Source organism: Rana temporaria, chromosome 2, assembly GCF_905171775.1.
Source record: "Rana temporaria chromosome 2, aRanTem1.1, whole genome shotgun sequence".
In the NCBI taxonomy this organism is placed as follows: domain Eukaryota; kingdom Metazoa; phylum Chordata; class Amphibia; order Anura; family Ranidae; genus Rana; species Rana temporaria.
This window is the reverse complement of record NC_053490.1, coordinates 519,004,638-519,022,457: the sequence shown is the minus strand read 5'-3', so window position 1 is coordinate 519,022,457 and position 17,820 is coordinate 519,004,638. Positions and strand designations below refer to the sequence as shown.

At 46.0% G+C, this 17,820-nt stretch overlaps 1 protein-coding gene across 2 annotated transcripts in view; it reads left to right on the top strand.

Annotated features, from left to right (window-relative positions):
• Positions 1-3,953: 3,953 nt before the first annotated feature.
• The window catches only part of PDZK1 (PDZ domain containing 1), a 49,436-nt gene continuing 35,569 nt past the window's right edge, over positions 3,954-17,820 (top strand). Inside the window, exon 1 of one of the 2 annotated variants that reach the window (XM_040339058.1) lies at positions 3,954-4,052. The gene's annotated coding sequence lies outside the window, so the exon portion shown is untranslated. The remainder of the gene's footprint in view (positions 4,053-17,820) is intronic. The other variant, XM_040339061.1, reaches the window with a different exon arrangement.

Here is a 17,820-nt window from a genome sequence, read left to right as displayed (position 1 = left end):
CTATGAATCAGGCGCATAGATACGACAATCGTATCTCAGAGATACGACGGCGTATCAGGAGATACGTCGTCGTATCTCTTTTGTGAATCTGGCCCAATAAGTTTGTGATTGCCTAAAAAGAACACCTGACTAATATTATTGTATATATTTTTAATGAGAAATTGGTGCATGGTTTGTGTTTGGATTGATGGACTTTTCACGGTAAGAATATGGTTAATTTTTTTAATGCTCCTATTAATGATCATGGACTGCACTATAGTACAGTATTGGACATTTTTGTAAATAATTTTGTATGATTGTTAAGTAATTTATACAGTAAAACCTTGGTTTGCGAGCATAATTCGTTCCAGAAACATGCTTGTAATCCAAAGCACTTGTATATCAAAGCATTTTTTTACAGTGTATAAAAGAGAAGAGAGACGCCTCTAAGTGTAGCAATAGTTGCTAAATGTTGTACCTTCATTAACCCCTTGCTTACTGGGTACATAAACCCCCTTCGTGCCTAGGCGAAATTTCAGCTTCCGGCACTGCGTCGCTTTAACTGACAATTGCGCGGTCGTGCGACGTGGCTCCCAAACAAAATTGACGTCCTTTTTTCCCCACAAGTAGAGGTTTATTTTGGTGGTATTTGATCACCTCTGCAGTTTTTATTTTTTGCGCTATAAACAAAAAAGGAGCGACAATTTAAAAAATATATATATATTATTTACTTGTTGCTATAATAAATATCCCATTTAAAAAAAAAAAAAACAAAAAAAAAAAAACTATTTTTTTTCTCAGTTAAGGCCGATACGTATTTTTCTACGTATTTTTGTAAAAAGAAAAAAAAATCGCAATAAGCGACTGGTTTGCGCAAAAGTTATAGCGCCTACAAAATAGGGGACAGAATTATGATTTTTTTTTTTTTTTTTTACTAGTAATGGCGACGATCTGCGATTTTTATTGGGACTGCGATATTGCGGCGGACATATCGGACACTTTTGACACAATTTTGGGACCATTCACATTTATATAGCGATCAGTGCTATAAAAATGCACTAATTACTGTATAAATGTGACTGACAGGGAAGGGGTTAACACTAGGGGGTGAGGAAGGGGTTAAATGTATTCCCTGGGTGTGTTCTAACTGTGTGGGGGCTGACTGGGGGAGGTGACCGATGCTGTGTCCCTATGTACAAGGGACACAGATCGGTCTCCTCTCCTCTGACAGCACGTGGAGCTCTGTGTTTACACACAGAGCTCCACGTCCCTGCTGTGTTCCCGACGATCACGTGTACCCGGCAGACATCGCGGCTGCCAGGTACACGCATTGGCTCTTCAGCGATGCGCCGGGACAGTGTTTACCCGATGCACGCCACCCAGTGGCGCGCGCGGGTAATGCTTTTAAAAAGACGTCCAAAGAGGTCCACCCGGCACTTTGAGAGCCGCGCTGTTGACGTCTTTTGTCAATAGCGCGGGTCTGAAGTGGTTAAATGTAACCATATTGCTACACTAAGGGCCCTTTCAGACGTACGGAGCGTATGTCCGCATTTTCCTCCATCCGTTTGCGGATGAAAACGGGACATACATTGGTCCCTATGTGATTGCGGGTGTCATCCGCTGTAACCCATAATCGTCCGCCTCCGTAAAGATCCGATTTTTCGGACGGAAGAAAATCCTATTTTTCTTCCGTCTGGCGGATCGGATGAACACGGACATATGGTCCGTGTTCATTCGATCCGCCCATAGTGGAGAGCGGAGGAAAGACAGGGCAGTCCCTGCACAGTGTGCGGGGACCGCCCTGTCAGCTGACGGCTCAGTGGGGATTTTACGGAGGATCCCCGCTGAGCTTTTACAGACACACGGAGCGGATTATTACTGAGCGGCGCCGTCAACACTACACAGTTGCCTTCACGCTGTGCTCCCAAGAATCACTGCGGCGATCGCAGCCGAAGCGACACGCCCACTCCCGCGGGACTCAAACCAGGAAGTGCCTGGTTCAGAAGACTAAACAAAGGTATGGAAGTGATTTTTATTTTTTTAGACAGCGAACTGTTAAAACATACCCTGAGCCCTTATATAATCATAAATAGCAAATGATTATAAAATATAACAGAAAATAAAAATGTAGCATGATCCAATCCAGAGTGGATATAAATTGCAGGTTATCCACTAGAGTAGAGTTAAATAGATCATCTTTTAAATAAACTTTTATAGTCTTCAAGTAGGTAACAAAATAAATATTGCACTGGAGATGTAGCTACATAAACTGTAAAAATGGAGCGAGTAATACCAAACGGTACCAAAAGAAGTCATAAAAACATGTAGCTAAGTATGATACTGGTATAAAAATGTGTACAACGATACCACTGCTGAATCCAGATGAGGAGAGGTTAACATCAGTCCGTCGGCATGTAGATGTCTCGTGAAGGGAACTATCACAACTCCCAGTGGATGACTGTAGAATCCCAGGTTGATAGAGGGAAGTGATAGAGGGAAGTGATAGAGGGAAGTGTAACAGCCCTTGCGTGTGGCAGATAGTGAGGTCCCGCCGGCATGCAGATATGAAGGCACAGCAAAGGAGCCCTTCAGATGGACACAGCAAGCCCCGCCAGTGTCCGTGACGTCACCAGATCTCCGACGGAACTCCCTGAAGGCACCGGAAGACGGCGGAGAGGTGAGTGCCAATCAAAAGAATTTTGATCGATCAAAAATGTAAGATTAATCGAGGAATTAATAGTTAATTTCCACAGCCCTACAATTAATAAATGCTTATTGCGATTTTTTTTTACCAAAAATATGTAGAAGAGTACATACTGTAATGTCCAAAATTGAAAAATAAATCGTTTTTGGGGATGTTTATGATACCAAAAAGTTAAAAATATTGGGCTAGATTTAGCAATGAATTACGCCGGCGTATCTATAGATACGCCGCTTAAATTTAAAGCTGCGCCGGCGTATCTTTTTTCTGTATTCAGAAAGCAGGATACGCCGACATTAGCCTAAGATGCGACTGGCGTAAGTCTCTTACACCGTCGTATCTTAGGGTGCATATTTACGCTGGCCGCTAGGTGGCGCTTCCGTCATTTTCGGCGTAGAATATGCAAATGACCTAGATACGCCGATTCACAAATTTACGTACGCCCGGCGCTATTTTTTTTACGACGTTTACGTTAGGCTTTTTCGGGGTAAGGTTACTCCTGCTATTAGGTGGCGCACGCAATGTTAAGTATGGCCATCGTTCCCGTGTCGAAATTTGAATTTTTTACGTCGTTTGCGTAAGTCGTTCGCGAATAGGGCTGGACGTAATTTACGTTCACGTCAAAACCAATACGTCCTTGCGGCGTACTTTGGAGCAATGCACACTGGGATATGTACACGGACGGCGCATGCATTCTGGGTCACCAAGAATTAACATAAAACAAGCCCCCTCATCCACATTTGAATTACGCCCGCTTACGCCGGCCCCATTTACGCTACACCGCCGTAACTTAGAAGGCAAGTGCTTTGTGAATACAGCACTTGCCTCTCTAACTTACGGCGGCGTAGTGTAAATACGATACGCTGCGCCACCATAACTAAATCTAGCCCATTGTTTTTTTTTTTTTTTTTTATCCTTTTTTGTTTATAGCGCAAAAAATAAAAACCGCAGAGGTGATCAACTACCACCAAAAGAAAGCTCTATTTGTGGGAACAAAGGGACGTAAATTTTGTTTGGGTACAGCATCGCATGACCGCGCAATTGTTAGTTAAAGGCCGTATCGCAAAAAAAGTGCTCTGGTCAGGAAGGGGGGCTAAAGCGGTTAAAATCCAGGGGAGCGGCTTTGTAACAACTTCTCCTATACAATCATAAATAGCAAATGATTATAAAATATAACAGAAAAGAAAAATGTAGCATGAGCCAATCCAGAGTGGATATAAATTGCAGGTTATCCACTAGAGTAGAGTTAAATAGATCATCTTTTAAATCAACCTTTGACCAACCAAAGTCCAAGTGATCGGTGCCAACTCAAGGTAAGACTTCTCTTGGTCGCTAAGAGAGCTCAGCCAGCCTCCCCCCTGACATCGGAAAGGTAAGTCTGATTTTCTGCCCGGCTTATGCAGAGAGGGGACAGAATTAGTTTTTTTTTAGTTACGCGTATTGAGTATTTATAATTTGCAGATCATTAAACTGAGTGCAGTGTATTGTTATTGCACAATAAGAGCATTAAAAACCAAAGAGCTATAAAATAGAGCAAAGCTAAAATGCACATGTTGAGGGTTTTTAGACATGTCAAATATTCATATTTAATGTATTTATACCAAAGGACTATTTATATTGTGCTTTGTGCGCCTCTAACATTGTATCTAAAATAATCCCTTTCATCAGGTCAGCTCTACTCTGCAGCATTTATGTATTCAGTACAATACTAAGGTTAAAGTCTAGTAAAAAATAAATAATTGTGAGGACCTGTCACCCTTTTTCAGTTGTTGCATCCAAGAGTTCTATACAGTATTGCTGTCTGCAGTGCTAAAAAAATTCATACTGGTGAATCCTTGTATGACGCCTTTTGGGAAAAAAATGAAGCTTCCCCTATTGTAAAATTATACAGGCACCACGGGCCAAATCCTCAAAAATCCTGCCTAACTTATCTTTTCCCATTTAAGTTACACTGACTTAAAATTTCTACCTAAGTGCCCGATCCACAAAGCACTTACCTAGAAATTTCAGGCCGTGTAACTTAAATGTCTCCGGCGCAAGGCGGTCCTCTTCTGCAGGGGGCGATGACAATTTAAATGAGGCGCGCTCCCGCGCCGGCCGTACTGCGCATGCTCGTGACGTCATTTTCCCGACGGGCAGCGCGCGAAATTACATTACGTCGGTCTTTGTGGATTGCGACGGGACAATAAAGTTGCGTCGGGTAAAAAAAAAGTTACGCGCCGGGTAAAAAAATTCAAAATTTAAAAAAAACGCGGCGATCGAAAAAAAGATCTGTTTTTACAAGGTGTTACTAGTTTACACTTTGTAAAAGCAGAACTAATTTTACGTATGCAAACGTAAACTTACGCAAAAAACACAAAGCTGAAAAGCTTTGTGGATCTCCGTAAGTCCTCATTTGCATACGCAAAGCGGCATTTCAATGAGAAATGCCCCCAGCGGCGGATGCGGTATCTGACAGTGTAAGTGTCTTACAGATGTCAGATCTTCTGCCTATCTTTGGAAAACTGCTTCTGAGGATCAGTTCCAAAGATAGGCACAGGGATACGCTGGCTGAACAGCAGTTCCGCCTGCGTATCCCTTTTGAGGATTTGGCCCCACATTTTGAAGATGTATCTTAACTTGAATGTAAAAACCTGTAAATATACACTGGGCTAGATTCAGGTAGCTTTACGCCGGCGTATCAGTAGATACTCCGACGTAACTCTGAATCTACGCCGTCCTAAATTTAAGCGTATTCTGGAAACCAGATACGCTTAAATTAGGCTAAGATACGAGCGGCGTAAGTCTCCTACGCCGTCGTATCTTAGGGTGAAATATTTACGCTGGCCGCTAGGTGCCGCTTCCGTTGAGTTCGGCGTAGAATATGCAAATGACTAGATACGCCGATTCACGAACGTACGTGCGCCCGTCGCAGTAAAGATACGCCGTTTCTGTAAGAGGTACGCCGGCGTAAAGATAAAGCTGCCCCCTAGGTGGCGTAGCCAATGTTAAGTATGGCCGTCGTTCCCGCGTCAAATTTTGAACATTTTACGTCGTTTGCGTAAGTCGTCCGTGAATGGGGCTGGACGTAATTTACGTTCACGTCGAAACCAATAAGTCCTTGCGGCGTACTTTGGAGCAATGCACACTGGGATATGTCCACGGACGGCTCATGCGCCGTTTGTTAAAAACGTCAATCACGTCGGGTCACGATTCATTTGCATAAAACACGCCAACCTCTTCACAATTTGAATTCGGCGCGCTTAGCCCGGCACATTTACGCTACGCCGCTGTAACTTAGGACGCAAGTGCTTTGTGAATACAGCACTTGCCTCTCTAACTTACGGCGGCGTAACGTAAATACGATACGCTACGCCGGCTGAAACATGAGCCGCCCTACGTGAATCCAGCTATATATTACCAAAAAGTATTAGGACACCTGTCTTTACATGCACATCAACATTAATGGCATCCCAGTCCTAGTCCTTAGGGTTCAATGTTGCGTTGGCCCACCCTTTGCAGCTACAACAGCTTCAGCTCTTCTGGGAAGGCCGTCCACAAGGTTTAGGAGTGTGTCTATGGGAATGTTTGACCATTCTTCCAGAAGCGCATTTGTGAGGTCAGGCGCTAATGTTGGATGAGAAGGCCTGGCTCGCAGTCTCCGCTTTAATTCATCGCAAAGGTGTTCTATTGGGTTGAGGTCAGGACTTTGTACAGACCAGTCAAGTTCCTCCACCCCAAACTCGCTCATCCATGTCTTTATGGACACAGGAAGTACAGATCCAGATGTGATGTTAGTGGTTAGCGGGAGTGACAACCAAAGCCCGCATCAACACGTTTTGCCAATTGGCATCCTCATTAAGCTTCCTGAGGATGCCAAATGACAAAATGCATTGAGGAAACCGGTGCGCTCCAAACACAGGAAGTATTGGTCCAGACTTGGCGGGAGTGGTTACCGAAAGTGACGGCCAACGCCCACCCACCTCAACACTTTTCACCAATTAGCATCCTCAGGTAGCTTCCTGTCTCAATGTGTTTCGCCAAGCGACATCCTCAGAAAGCTTCCTGAAGATGTTGATTGACAAAATGCATTGAGGAAACCCGTGCGCTCCAAACACAGGAAGTATTGGCCCGTACTTGATGTCAGTGGTTACCAAAAGTGACGGCCAACACCCACCTCAACACTTTTCACCAATTAGCATCGTCAGGTAGCTTCCTGTGTTAATGTGTTTCACCAATCAGCATCCTCAGGCTTCTTGAGGATGCCGATTGGTGAAACACATTTAGGCTGGCTTTTGTCGTCACTTCCAGTAACCACTGGTGTCACGCGCAGGGTGGTACTTTTTGTATTTGGAGCTCATGCCGTCTCCGGTGGGAGTGGAGCAGCATGGCCTTCTTTAACTGATTGTATATTTTTAGTGCCCTTATGGACTCCAATACATGTAAGGCCCCGTACACACGAGAGGATTTATCCGCAGATATGGTCCAGCGGACCGTTTCCACGGATAAATCCTTTCAAAGATTTCCGCTGATTTCAATGGGATGGAGTGTACACACCATCGCATTGAAATCCGCGCGGAAATCCTCTGCCGATGACGTGTCGCGCCGTCGCCGCGATTATGACGCGGCGACGGGCGCGACGCTGTCATATAAGGAATTCCACGCATGCGTCAAATCATTACGACGCGTGCGGGGAATCCCTTTGGACGAATGGATCCGGTAAGTCTGTACAGACGAGCGGATCCATCCGTTGGAATGGATTCCAGCAGATGGATTTGTTGTGCAGCACAGCAAATATCCGATCTGCTGGAATCCATCCCAGAGGAGATTTCTCCGCGGAAACAGATCCGCTGGCGTGTACACACCATAGGATCTATCCGCAGAAACCCATTTGCTGGGATTTATCTGCGGATGGATTCTATCGTGTGTACGGGGCCTAAGTGTTATAAATTCTGCTTTCAACTGGATTTTTATGGTAATAAACAATGAGTATTTCTCCTGTTTGGTATCTTCTTTGAGCTGTTGAGGAGCGATGGAGGTTTATACTGGGCAACCTTTACTGGGAATCCAATGGGAAGAGCGGGTACCCAGAGTACTGGAGTTTCCTCTGTTGTCATATAAAGCGCCTATAGACCTTCCTGGGTTCAGGGGTCAACATTTTCTGGTGAGTGAGCACTTTGCACTTTATATGGTGGCACCAGCGGCTGGTTTTAAGTGAAAAATTGTGACAAGAATCCCTTCCATCCAGGTGTTGGGGAATCACCAACTTTTTGCTATGGACTTTTCTTTATCTGTGGACTATTGCATTTGATTGTTGAACACGCATTTTGTTCTCAATGTATAATTTGAGAATTGCAAGCGCCTACATTATATATTTTCTGAGCAAGGTTAAAGTGTATTGCAACACTTAAAGGAGCAGCGGCAAATGACTTGTTTTTTTTTGTTTCGTTGACACTCAGCACTACACTGGTTTTGTTTCTGTGATAGCGCCTTACTTTTCTTCTTTAATTAAGTCACAACCTTATTCTTAGATGTATTTATAAATGACACTTGCAGCTGTTGCTTATTGGCTATTATCGCACACTGTCAGTGCTCATTATAGTCAAAGCGGGACCCGTATATCATTCTTAAGTTGGCCATGCACTATACAATCTGATTGTATAATTTCATTTAGACTCCCGTAATATGACAAACAAAACAATCTATTCAAATAGCAGAAAAAAGCTGGCCACGTGGTACGCTCCTGAAACGCACCCCCTAAGGAGCCGCAAGTGTAAAGGGATCCCCCACCCTGCACATCCAGGCACACCGCATCTTAACAGCACACTTGAGTCCGAAGAACAGTCCAGTGCTTTGTTTTTTTATGCTTTATTGAGGGGAATGAACTTGGATAGGGGTATTATGGGATGCCCACTTGAATTTTAGCAAAATAACTCTTCAGGGATAGGAATACAACTATAGACAGTCCATATATACACTGCTCCTCTGCCTCCTGCACACATCTTGTTGGCAGCACTACAATTCCCAGGACTATCTGGCACACTGTTAGAAGATCTGACTATAGGGCTCAGTCAGATTAATAGCAAAGGCCCTTTACAGGCAGGGACCACGGGCCCCTTGTTTGTTTAACAAAGTCCTAGTGCCCAGCTTTCCTCCTGTGGCTACTGCTCCCAGTACCACCTCTTCAGGCACTGCCAGCCCACCTGGCCCTTTCACTAGCCCTCCCGGCTACTCTTAGACAGCTCTCCCTCTCAGGATACCTTTCAGTCCTCCCAACTGTCTCACTCACCAGCCACCCAGCTGTCTACCTCCCTGGAGATTTACCTGGCAGCGATCATCTCCTGCTGTCCTTTTCCTGCTCCCGTGCCTCTGGTCAGGACATCCCTGTGTGTCGAAAAGAGGGTCCCTTCTGCACTTGAGCCCAGGCCCGAGGTCACCCCCCAAACTAGGGGGATACCCTCATGGGCCACTGACAGCCTAACACTCCATCTCCTGCTTCTACCTGAACTCCACTGCCCTAACTGGGCTGACCCTGAGTGTTTAAGGGGGCCTGCCCCCTGCCAACCCATTTGTTGGGTATTGGTCAGTGCCTTCAAAATACTCCAGACAGCTCCTTCTCCCCTCCACTCCCATTCTTCTGGAGGTTTCCAACAAATTCCAGAAGTGGGGGGAGGCCTCAGAGATGCTGTCTGTGAGTCATCCAGCCCTCCCTAAGTTACTCACCTGACCCAGATAACAAACAAAAGCTTAGCCAGCCAAGCCTAACAATTTAACTACACTACAGAAAAATCCTATTCTAGCACACTAGAGGGTGCTGCACACCTCTTGCCACTTTTTATCGTTAAACACTGTGTTCCCAACATATAATCATTAAAGAGTGATACGAGGATTGAGCCGTGTGCCTGGCTTTTTTCTGCTTTTAGCTATATAGAGAGTTTGACGTCCCAGCTTTTGCCCTTGTCTTCAGCATCTACATTTAAGGTATAAGCAGTTGCGCTTTGGATTTTTTTTCTTTTTTTGTAAATCTATTCAAATAGTACTAGGTAAGAAAGTCCCTTCCACTACATAGTTGATGGTAGACCTAAAGGAGATTGTTCAATCAGAGTGTATAGTGTATGGTCAGCTTTAAGTTGATCATACACTGCACAATGTCCTTTAGATTTAACCCGGCCATAGATGGTTAGAATCTTGGCCAGTTCATTAGGAACTGGCCAAGACTCAAACCATGTATGGGCAGGCTGAATATACCTAAGTTGATCGATTTGGTTAAGCGAAAAAGAGCCGATGATTGAGGTGGATGGGAGGTGATGGTGGAAAGGGGGAGATGGGAGTTTATTAGGAGCTGATGGTGGTGGAGCACTGACTTAAGATGATGGCAGTGGCGGCTGGTGCTTAATATTTTGAGGGGGGAGTGACAAACCAATGCGGGAGATGGACAGGTATGCACCGATTCCCCCACCCATCCCCGTGGGAAACGGGCAGGAATGCAGCGATCTACCTCTCCCTGCTTGAGATGGACGGGAATGCAGCGATCTACCTCTCCCTGCTTGAGACGGATGGGAATGCAGCGATCTACCTCTCCCCGCTTGAGACGGATGGGAATGCAGCGATCTACCCCTCCCCGCTTGAGACGGATGGGAATGCAGCGATCTACCCCTCGCCGCTTGAGATGGACGGGAATGCAGCGATCTACCTCTCCCCGCTTGAGACGGATGGGAATGCGGCGATCTACCTCTCCCCGCTTGAGATGGACGGGAATGCAGCGATCTACCCCTCCCCGCTTGAGATGGACAGGAATGCAGCGATATACCTCTCCCTGCTTGAGATGGATGGGAATGCAGCGATCTACCCCTCCCCGCTAGAGATGGATGGGAATGCAGCGATCTACCTCTCCCCGCTTGAGACGGACGGGAATGCGGCGATCTACCTCTCCCCGCTTGAGATGGACGGGAATGCAGCGATCTACCCCTCCCCGCTTGAGATGGACGGGAATGCAGCGATATACCTCTCCCTGCTTGAGATGGATGGGAATGCAGCGATCTACCCCTCCCCGCTAGAGATGGATGGGAATGCAGCGATCTACCTCTCCCCGATTGAGACATACGGGAATGCGGCGATCTACCTCTCCCCGCTTGAGACGGACGGGAATGTGGCGATCTACCTCTCCCCGCTTGAGATGGACGGGAATGCAGCGATCTACCTCTCCCCGCTTGAGACGGATGAGAAAGCGGCGATCTACCCCTCCCCGCTTGAGACGGACCGGAATGCGGCGATCTACCCCTCCCCGCTTGAGACGGACGGGAATGCAACGATCTACCCCTCCCCGCTTGAGATGGACGGGAATGTAGCGATCTACCCCTCCCCGCTTGAGACGGACGGGAATGCAGCGATCTACCTCTCCCCGCTTGAGATGGACGGGAATGCAGTGATCTACCTCTCCCCGCTTGAGACAACCGGAAATGCAGCGATCTACCTCTCCCCGCTTGAGACGGACAGGAATGCAGCGATCTACCCCTCCCCGCTTGAGACGGACGGGAATGCAGCGTTCTACCCCTCCCCGCTTGAGACGGACGGGAATGTGGCAGCAATCAGAGGCCTCCTTACCTTAGGAAGGAGGCAAACATGGATCCGGGTTGCACCTCCTCACTACGGAGCCATCGCTTCTCCTCCAAGCCGAACAGAAAGTGGGTCCTGATTGAGACCCGATTGGCTGTGAGTCCTAATACTCCCTGTCCAATCGGATCTCAGTATCTGCTTTCTGAGTGCTCAGGAGGAGAATCAGGAAGACAATAGCAAATCTCACTTTGGTATTGTCACATAAGTGGGTGATCCACCCTTTTTTGAAGCCAATTAGAGCTTTGAGCTCTAATCACATGCTTTAAAAAAAAAAACACATTGGAATCCATGCATCCGGCACCCCACATGTAGATTAGGGGGCTGGATGCATGCATGGGGGGGTGGAGCCCTGCATGGTAATAGGGTGTTGGTAACAGGAGCTGACACTGGAAGGGTGGATGGAAGGTAAAGGGGAGAATATTTGGTAGGCATCCATGAGGGTAACAGATATTTGGGAGTTGTGTTATGCTGACAAGCCCTTATCTTAGGTCAAAGGTGTTTGTAGGTGGGTCACCCACTCACCACCACCACCAAAAAGAAAAAAAAAAAGTGTTTGTAGTTGGTGCAGAAGAGACATGGCCCACTGGAGAGTTGATTATACTACCTATTTCCTTGCAGGGGAGTGCTGGTTTGGTTTGTTTGGGGACAAGACAGGCAGTGCTGGGACAAGGTCATCCAGCGCCCAGGGAAAAGATGCCAAACTGTGCCTGCCCCTCCCTTTCCCTTAGGGGTAGGGTCAGGGTGACCCCCATCCCTGCATTAAACCATTGAGCCCAAGGCAGCCGTCCCTCCTGCCCACCCCTTGTGCTGACCCTGATGACAGGTCTCTTTATAAGGTACAATATTAACTACTAGGTAACTATATGGAAATCATGTTATCTTTAGATAACTTTAGTATATGGATAACACTTCATAACTGATTAAGAGAGACAAATAATTAACTAGTCATGGTTAATCTATAGACTTAATTCACTTACAGTAGCCATAACGTATGTTAGCAGTCTGTGTTGGCTGATATTCGCAGCACACGTTTGCTCTCAGTTTTTAATGAGGGTCAAGTAACGATCGTTATCGCTCAACACATTAGGCCTTATATCTGCTAATTTTTAAGCACTTTAGACTTTGAGATATGATAAGACGCATATTTTTCACCGAAGTGTCACTTTCAAGTCTAGGATTATATAAAGGCCAAAGATCAGGCACAAGGAAACTTGCGGCATCACTTGTGTGATTCTTCTTATGTAAGTCTTAAAGGAGAATTCTTATGGAAAACAGAATAGAATGAAAATTCGAAAGTTGCACATCCACCTCTCTTTATCATGAAGGTGAATGAAGTGAATTAGGGTTGCCACCTTTTCTTCAAGCCAAACCCAAACACTTTAGCGACACATGGCAAATATTTTTTTGTGTAGTATACACTATGGGCTAGATTCAGAGACAGTTACGCCGGCGTATCAGTAGATACGGCGTAACGTTACTCCTGCTATATGAGGCATAGCGTATGGACGTCGTTCCCGCGTCGAATTTTGAAAATTTTACGTCGTTTGCGTAAGTAAGTCGCGAATAGGGATTTGCGTAAATTACGTTCACGTAGAAAGCATTGACTATTTGCGACGTGATTAGGAGCATGCGCACTGGGATACGTTCACGGCCGGCGCATGCGCCGTTCATGAGAAACGTCATTTACGTGAGGTCATGTTTTATTTACATAAAACACGCCCACCTCTTGACAATTTGAATTTGGCGCGCTTACACCGGCAGATTTACGATACGCCGCCGCAACTTATAGAGCAAGTGCTTTGTGAATACTGCACTTGCCTCTCTAAATTGTGGCGGCGTAGCGTAAATAACATACGCTACGCCCGCACAAATTTACGTCGCCGTACCTGAATCTAGCCCAATAGAATTATAAAAGACCTGGGACACCTGGAACAGTGGGTGTGGCCAAACTGCTCTTGCTGACATCATCACCACCCCCTACTCCTCCCCCTAGAAATGCTGCACCTGCCCCCAGACAGCGGCCTGCAGCTCGCAGGTGGGAACAACATTTTATGTAACTACCTCAGTTACTTGGGGAGCCACAGCCCAATATAAAAATTGATTGAATGACTTAAGGCTGCATTCACACCTGAGCGTTTTGTCGCCTGAAGCGCGACGCTCAAAAACGCTAGACGGGAAAAAATACATTATTCCCTATGGAGATGGTTCACATCTCCACTCCAAAATGCCTGACGCCGAACGCCTGAAGCTCAAACAAGTTCCGGACCCTTTTTTGTCGCGCGAATCGGGCGGTTTGGGCGTTTTTGAGCGTTTCTATTTCCCATAGAAAGTAATGGAAACGCTCGATTCAAGCGACTAGCGCGACAACGAGCGTTTGCTATGGGCGTTTTGTCGCTTTAATTAATAGAACAGTTCACCCAAAAAAAAATCTACCAACATAGCAACAAGTGATGAAAAGATGATAATTTTTCCTATTGGCTAAAATAAAAAAACGTCGAAGTACAAAAACGTCGGACGACGCTGTATACAAACTCGCAAATAAGCATGAATACGCGCAACAAAACCCCCTAAAAAAATGCCGGAAAAAACGACCTACGCTCAGGTGTGAATGCAGCCTAAAACCCGGACTATCCGGCTGAATCCTGGACAGGTGGGAACCCTAATGCCGCGTACACACAATCGGAAATTCCGACAACAAAACCGTAGATTTATTTCCAACGGAATGTTGGCTCAAACTTGTGTTGCATACACACGGTCACACAAGTGTTGTCGGAAATTCCGAACGTCAAGAACACGGTCACGAACAACACTACCACAAGCCGAGAAAAATGAAGTTCAATGATTCCAAGCATGCGTCAAATTGATTCCGAGCATGCGTAGGATTTTTGTGCGTTGGAATTGCACACAGACGATCGGAATTTCCGACAAGAACTTTTGTTGTCGTAACATTTGAGGGCCAGCTCTCAAATTTTTGTTGCCGGGAATTCCGACGGCAAATGTCTGATGGAGCCTACACACGGTCGGAATTTCCGACAAAAAGCTCCCATCGAACATTTGTTGTTGGAAATTCCGACTGCGTGTACGTGGCATAAGGCTACTTTCACACTGGGGCATTGCGCTGCCAGCCTTAAAACGCCGCCATTTTTAGCGGCGCTTTACCGTAGTTTTTGCGGTACTATTCGGCCGCTAGCGCTTTCAACCCCCGCTAGCAGCCGAAAAAGGGTTCAAAACGCTGCCTGCTGCATTTGGACTGCGGTCCGGTGGCGCTGCCCATTGATTTCAATCAGGAGTGGTATATCGATGCCAAATGATAGACATAGCAAAACAAATTACAATTGCTTCATAGGGGAAAGACCCTGAGAACTACGACAATGATACAATGATAACTACAATGATAACCATGGCTGCCAGATCTTGTCATAATTCTTAGGGCAATTCCTGCTGATATAGGTCAATTTGTATATAGGTAGAGCTGGATTAATGGTAGCTTCCCATGAGGCTAAGGAAACTAATGCTGCGTACACATAGTTACATAATTACATAATTAGTCAAGTTGAAAAAAGACACAAGTCCATCCAGTTCAACCATAAAAAAAAAAAAAAAAAAAAATACAGTATTTGCCGATGTATAAGACGATCCCCTAATTTTCGAGCTAAAATGCTGGTTTTGGGATATACTCGCTGTATAAGACGACCCCTCACTGTGCCATTATACATGCCTCACTGTGCCATTATACATGCCTCACTGTGCCATTATACATGCCTCACTGTGCCATTATACATGCCTCACTGTGCCATTATGCCTGCCTCACTGTGCCATTATGCCTGCCTCACTGTGCCAGTATGCCTGGCTCACTGTGCCAGTATGCCTGCCTCACTGTGCCATTATACATGCTTCACTGTGCCATTATACATGCCTCACTGTGCCAGTATGCCTGCCTCACTGTGCCATTATACATGCCTCACTGTGCCATTATACATGCCTCACTGTGCCATTATGCCTGCCTCACTGTGCCATTATGCCTGCCTCACTGTGCCATTATGCCTGCCTCACTGTGCCAGTATGCCTGCCTCACTGTGCCATTATGCCTGCCTCACTGTGCCAGTATGCCTGCCTCGACGATCTTCCTACCTTCTCCTGTTTGCAGAGTTTCTCAGGCTGCAGGCGTCCATTTTTCAAAAGCCGCGCCTCCTCCTCAGGCTGTTCCGTGATAAGCAGAACAGTAATTTTCCCAGCAGAGCCTCTGTTCAGTGTTCCGCCTATCACGGATGTCCTCTCGTCTGAGGCAGAGGACAGGACTTTTCCAGAGCCTCTCCAAGCCTATGGAACTCCTTACCCCAAACTATCCGTCTATCTCCTTCTCTATTAGCTTTTAGAGGATCCCTGAAAACCCTCCTCTTCAGAGAAGCCTATCCTACCCACACCTAACAACTGTATTTTAATTGTGTCCATCTGATCATCTCCCACAGCTACTACCCTCTGTTCCACTTGACCCTCCCTTCTAGATTGTAAGCTCTAGAGAGCAGGGCCCTCTGATCCTTCCTGTATTGAATTGTATTGTAAGTATAATGTCTTCCCTGATGTTGTAAAGCGCTGCGTAAACTGTTGGCGCTATATAAATCCTGTATAATAATAATAATAATAATAGGCGGAACACTGAACAAAGGCTCTGCTGGGAAAATAAGTGTTCCGCCTATCACGGAACAGTCTGAGGAGGAGGCGCGGCTTTTGAATAATGAATGGCCGCCGTCTAACAGACAGGTACCCGGCGTATATAATACGACCCCCGACTTTTGGGGCATGATTTTAGATGCAAAAAGTCGTCTTATATCCCGGAAAATACGGTATCATACAATCCCACATACCCAATTCTATACCCACAGTTGATCCAGAGGAAGGCGGAAAACCCCAGCAGAGCATGAGGTCCAATTTGCTACAGAAGGGGAAAAAATTCCTTCCTGATCACCCGAGAGGCAATCATATTTTCCCCGGATCAACTTTACCTACAAATCTTAGTACCCAGTTATATTATGTACATTTAGGAAAGTATCCAGGCCTTTCTTAAAGCAATCTACTGAGCTGGCCAGAACCACCTCTGGAGGGAGTCTATTCCACATTTTCACAGCTCTTACTGTGAAGAAACCTTTCCGTATTTGAAGATGAAATCTATTTTCCTCTAGATGTAAACCCCTTATATATTTGTACATGTTGATCATATCCCCCCTTATTCTCCTCTTTTCAAGAGAGAATAAATCTTTCCTCCTAGCTGAGCTCCTCCATTCCTCTTATCGGTTTGGTTGCCCTTCTCTGCGCTTTCTTCAGTTCCCCGATATCCTTTTTGAGAACCGGTGCCCAAAACTGAACTGCATATTCCAGATGAGGTCTCAGGCCCCGTACACACGACCAGTTTCCTCGGCAGAATTCAGCTTCCGACCGAGTTTCTGGCTGAATTCTGCCGAGGAAACTGGTCGTGTGTACACTTTCGGCCGAGGAAGCCGACGAGGAGCTCGACGAGGAAATAGAGAACATGTTCTCTATTTCCTCGTTGTTCTATGGGAGCTCTCGTCCCGCCGAGCTCCTCGGCGGCTTCAGGGCTGAACTGGCCGAGGAACTCGATGTGTTTGGCACGTCGAGTTCCTCGGCCGTGTGTACGGGGCCTCACTTACTCCACACGATTGGAAATTCCAACAAGAAAACCGTGGATTTTTTTTCCGACGGAATGTTGGCTCAAACTTGTGTTGCAGACACACGGTCACACCAAATTCCGACCTTTAAGAACGCGGTGACGTACAACCCTACAACGAGCCGAGAAAAATTAAGTTAAATTATACCGAGCATGTGTCACATTGATTCCGAGCATGCATGTTTTTTTTGCGCATCGAAATTGCATACAGACGAACGGAATTTCCGTCAAGAACCTTTTCCCGTCGTAAAAATTGAGAACCAGCTCTCAAATTTTTACCGGCGGAAATTTCAACAGAAAAAGTCCGATGGAGCCTACACACGTTCAGAATTCCCGACCAAAAGCTCCCATTGGACTTTTTCTGTCGGGAATTCCGACCGTTTGTACGGGGCTTTTGAAGCATCAATGTCAAAGGACAGACCATCAGCAGACCAAAAGCTAATGTCAAAATGAAATCTGGCAAAGAAGAGGGCCCAAACAACCAGCAAGCTGATATTATGATTATTGTGATCTGTTTATACTGTAGAATGACGCGATGTGGGAAACCCTTCAGTAGATATCACTATTCTTGCAAGTCAAGTTTAACCTTTCACGCCGAAAGGCCCATTTAAAGCCAGGAGATGCGCAAAACTTAGAGAAGTTACGGGCAGATCTTAAACAGTTCTTGGATCGAAAAATTCAAAATAAAAATAGATACTTTGCCCATCGCTTTTATGAGCAGGGAAATAAGAGTGGGAGGTTAATGGACAGACAATTAAAGAAACAGCAGGAGGCGCGCCACGTACATATAATAAAGGCGGGGAATGAACAGATAGTTGACTCCCATGCAATAGCAGCTGAATTCCACCAGTTTTACGCATCT